The sequence below is a fragment of the Empidonax traillii genome, unplaced genomic scaffold (genome assembly GCF_003031625.1).
Source record: "Empidonax traillii isolate 1590-97213 ecotype Southwest subspecies unplaced genomic scaffold, ASM303162v1 scaffold2207:size32554, whole genome shotgun sequence".
NCBI classification, from domain to species: Eukaryota; Metazoa; Chordata; class Aves; order Passeriformes; family Tyrannidae; genus Empidonax; species Empidonax traillii.
Window position 1 is genome coordinate 5,248 of NW_020957400.1, and position 4,903 is coordinate 10,150.

The 4,903-nt window shown below is 57.6% G+C and overlaps 1 protein-coding gene across 1 annotated transcript in view; it reads left to right on the forward strand.

Annotated features, from left to right (window-relative positions):
- Positions 1-4,680: 4,680 nt before the first annotated feature.
- LOC114071697 (zinc finger protein 239-like) overlaps positions 4,681-4,903 on the forward strand; it is a 5,489-nt gene continuing 5,266 nt past the window's right edge. The window contains exon 1 of the mRNA XM_027909544.1: positions 4,681-4,706. The gene's annotated coding sequence lies outside the window, so the exon portion shown is untranslated. The remainder of the gene's footprint in view (positions 4,707-4,903) is intronic.

The window sequence follows — 4,903 nt, forward strand, 5'->3', positions numbered from 1 at the left end:
CCTGTCCCAGCACACAGCCCAGAGCAGCTCCATGGGGCGCCTGGGCCGGGCCGCGGGTCCATCCCCCAGCTCAGCTCACAGATCCCTGTGTTCCAACAAGCACAGGCTCCAAAGCAAACCCTGCCCATGGGGACACGGCGTCCATGCCATGCTGGCTCCCTCCAGCTGAGCCTGGGCCTGCAGCAGCCTAGCTTGCTCACCCAGCAAAGATTTCCCCAAAGGATTGGTGGAGCCTGAGCACAGCAGACCTTGCAAAAGCCAGAGGGCCCGTCCTGATGCCTCTGGGACTCTGAAGCCCTGCTGAAAGGAAAGGCACGGGGCATACAAATCTTCAGAGGGTTTATTGTCAGGAGAGAAATTCCCTTATGTGAAAGATGAGTTTCAAAACAGCACTGCTCTGCTCTCAAAATTAAATATGCCTAGATATATACACACGCATACATATTGATAGAATAATGACCATTTTGCTGTGTGATTATAAACCCAAACAAGATAATACCAGTTCCCAAACAATTCTGCCCAACCAGGGCAAGGAGGGCTGACAATTCCTGCCACCCACTGTCCCATGGGAGCCCACCTGGGCACCATGGCAGGAGCGGGACAGGCATTGCTGGCCCTGCCTGTGCCACCCGCCTCTTCTTGCCCCACCACTTGGCAGCAGATGCTGAGACAAGAGGAACTCTCACGGTGACACCACTGTAGGTTTTTCTCTTGCAAAGCAGCTTGCCAGGCTCTGGGGGGCCTGTGCAGGGCTGGGTCATCCTGGTTGCTCCGTGCAAAGGCCGGGTGTCCCATCTGCCCGAAGACCTGTCTGGCCACACAGTCATCTCCCCTCATCCCAGACCTTCCAGCTGGGAGGAACGAGGCAACAGCCATGGGTGAAACCCCTTGGCTTCACAGCAAAGGTTTTGATCAAGGTCCTTTTCGGTATTTTTAGGATTTTTTTAAAATCCAATTCACATCCCCCTGGGGGTTTTGAGATCTCAGAACAAACCCTGATGCTTTACCCTAACCTGGCAATAACAATGCCATGTAGCTCCTGTACATCCCTGTGCCCCATCCGAGGGCTGCAGCCCTCTACCAGGATCCCTTCTTGTGGCCAGTCTGCTTTTCCAAGTCTTCAAGTGAGGCCTCACCTGAGCAAGAGAAGGTGCTGAGGAAACAGCGTGAGCCGGATGGGGTGGGGGGCAAAGAGCTTTTGGCCCTTGAAGAAGCCTAAAATTCTGCCCAGCCCTGTTAACTGTCCCTGCCTTCCCTGAGTGGGCTCTGTCCCCAGTGCCCTGCACCCAAGCCAGCCCAGGCTGCCCCAGAAAGGCTCTTTTTCTCAGTCAGACTCTGCAGGATGGCCACAGTGTCCATCTGGAACTGCCCCAGTGCCTGCACTCGCACGGGCTGCGGATCTCTGTGTGCCCTTTGCCTTCCTCTGGGATGGGGGGTTTGGCTGCAGTCAGAGCCGCAGCCCCACAGTGCCCCCACGGCTCTGCCTTGTTCTGTACAACTGCCTTGTCCCTACAGCCCCCCACCAGCACTGGATCTGAGCCTCAGGGCTCTCCCCACTGTTTCACCCTTTTTTCTAAGCCTCTTTCTTTTTGCCAGGCTGCATCCATAGAATCCATAAACCCCCTAAGAGGCTCTCATCATAAAGGCCTTGTCCTCATAAACCCCATCTACCTCACAATAGGGCAGCCTCAGAAGGTCTCTGTCCTCATAAAGCCCATCCACCCTCTAATTGTGCAGGCCTCATAAAAGCACTGGCCTTACAAAGCCAATACCCCTCACCATGGGGCTCTCATTAAAAAGCCGATGACCTCAGTAATGCCAGAAACCTCCTAAAGGCTCCAGCATCATAAAGCTCCTTCACCTCATAATGGTGCAGGCCCCATAAAGGCACTGTCCTCATAAGGCCCATAAACCTCCTCATGGGGCTGTCATCATAAAGGAGATGTTCTCATAAATGCCATAAACCTCATAAAGGCTCTGTCCTCATAAAACCCGTGCACCTCAGAAGGGACTAACATCATCATAAAGGCTCTGTCCTCATAAACACCATAAATGTCATAAAAGCACTGTCCTCATAAAGCCCCTATACCTCATGATAGAGCTCTGATCCTAAAAGATCCCTCTGCATAAAACCCATGCATGTCATAAAGATGCTGTCTTCAGAAAACCCATACACCTCATAAGAGGCTCTCCTCATAAGGGCCATGTCCTCATAAACCCCATAACCGTTGTTCCCTAAAAGGCTGCAGAGGAAAAAAAGACTCCAGGCCCAACTAGGTAGGAGGTCAGACAAGCAGCAGAGGTTTCCATTAGCCTCCAGGCTCCAGGAATACAAACCCACATCCGTCCCTTCCAACGCAGGGGTTACAGTTTTTATAATGATTTCCGCCCAATCCCCGTCCCGTCCCCGCCCCGGTTCTGCCCCGTTCTGCCCCAGGAACGCCCGTGGGGAATTGAGTCTGGGGGAGTTTGAGCTTTGAGCGGCTGCAACTACAACTCCCGGCGTGCCCCGCGCGGCAAAGGGGGCGGGGCGGGGTCTCTGCCGGCGGGGCGCGCGCACAGCCCCGCGGTGGCTGCCGGGAAAGTAATGGCAGCGACAACGGAATCTGCTCAGCACTGTAAGGCTTGGCGGGGGCTGCGGCGGGGCTGAGGATGCGCTCGGGGGCTGCGGGGAGCGCGGCTGTGGGCGGGAAGGCTGGAGGGCTCGGCAGAGTGGAGAGGAGGGGCTCGGGGGTTTTCGAGGAGGATTAGAGGTCCGTAAGGGGCTTTCGGGGGGTCGCGGAGGGGATTTGGTGTCTTGAGGGCGCTCAGTGGGGAGGGTGAAGGTGTCTGAAGGGGTTTAGAAGGTCCCTGAAAGGGCTGGGAGCCTTGGAACGCTCTGGGAGGTGGGGGCTGTTTAAACGCCATGGCTGCACTGCGCAGGCGCCGGCGGAGTTTCCACGAGGGAACTTCGGCTCCCATAAGAATTCGCGCGGCGCCGCCATTGCCTCTCGTGCCACAGCACCCCCTGCCGGCTGGGCGGACCGACCGCAGGGAAAGCGGTTACGAATGACCCCCCGAACCCCAGAGACCCCCAAAACTCAGCACACAGAGACCCCACAGGGAGGAAGGCTCAGGGGTCCCCAAAGCCAATCAGTGGGGTCCAGGGGTCTCCCAGCCCTCAGGGGAGGAGTCCTGGCAGTGCCACTTAAAATCTTTACAGGGAGATGAACCATATCCGGGTAAGGGGATCGCAGTGCCCCCAGTTAGCCCAGTGACCTCCCAATGGCTCTCAGTATGTCCCAGTAAACCCCCCAATGACCCCCCAGTGTTTCCCAGTGACCTCCCACTGCCCCCCAGTATGGTCTAATGATCCTGCAGTGAGCACTCAGTAACACCCAGTATGGCCCAGTAACCTCCCAGTGTCCCCCCATGTATCCTGGTAATCCACTAGTAATTACCCTGTCCCTCCCAGTGCCCTCCCATAATCCCTCAATAACCCCCAGTCCCTCCCAGTGCCTCCTTGTTCCCCCCAGGGGTCCCAGTATCCCCCAGTAATCACCCAGTGCCCTCAAAGCCCTCCAAGTGTCCCCAACATGTACCCAGATACCCTTGGCCTTTCTGTGAGCATGGGGGGATGGGGCCGTTTTTGGGGTCAGAGGGTCCAGAGAGGCCTTCTGGGGGGAAATGGAGGGTTGGGGACATCAGGGATGGGGTTTGGGCACAGTGAGGAGGAGTTTGGGGACAGTGGAATGGGGGGTTTCAAGGGGGGAATTGGGGCCATGGGGAGGCCCTGGAGACATTGGAGACACCAGGTGGGTCTCGGGGTGCCAAATGGGAAATTGAGGACAGCAGGAGGGTCTTGGGGACACCAGGGGGGTCTCAGGACTCACCTGCTCGTGGTGCTGCCCCTCCTGTCCCCCCCAGGCCCCAATAAGGCCTCCCAAATGTCCCCTAAACCCCATTTTTCCTTTAATCACCTCCCCTCCCAGATCCCTTCCAACCCCCAATGCTCCCAAGACTTCTTTTAACTCCCATAAATTCACCCAGAGGCCCCCAAAACCTCCCTAAATCCCAATCAAACCCCTGCCAAAGAGGGATCACCTGGCACCCTGGGACAGGGACACAGTGGGCTGTGCTGGGGGCACTGGGCTGTACTGGGAGAGCACTGAGAGGGCACTGGGCTGTACTGTGAGGCCCCTCATCCCCAAAGCCCCTCCCCTCGGCATCCATGCCACGGTCTGGGAATCATGGTGGGGTTGGATCAAGGGTTGTTGATCTGGGCGGTCTTATCCAAGCCGACTGATTCTGGGATTCTCTGGTTGCCATTGCCAGGGCAGCACATGCTGGAGGCTCTGTCCACAGGGGATAGATGTGTCTGTGCAGACAGACAGACAAGGGCAGTCTGCAAAGATGTGGGGTTAGAAAAGCAGGAGAAGTTGTGGGGTGGTTGTGGAAGGAGAAAGAAGCCCCCAGACCAGTGCAAGCAGGCCCCCCTGGGCTTGCACATCATCTGCCCTCCCTGCAGGTTGCTGTCCTGGAGAGCAGGCCCTGAGGTGGCCCTGAGAAATGGCCTGGAGGTGAGCCCAGAGGTGGCCCTGAGGTGTCCCTGAGAAGAAGTGGAAGGCAGAGGTGGTGCTGAGGCAGGAGAGCCCCGTGCTGGGGAAGAGGCTGAGCTGGGAGTGCCCAGCAGGGAGAAGGTGCTGTGTCCATGGCCTGTGTGCCAGGTGAGCTAGGGCTTTGCTGCAGAGCTGCGGGCGCTGATTGGAGCGGCTGCAGCTGCTGAGCTGGTGGCACCCAGGAACACAAAGTGTGCCCGGCCACGGAGCCTGCAGGGAGGAGCAGGGACAGGCTCAGGGCCACTGTCAGCCCGGGGCTGGCTGGGCAGACACAGCAGTTTTGGGGTCCCCCTGGGAGCTGCCGA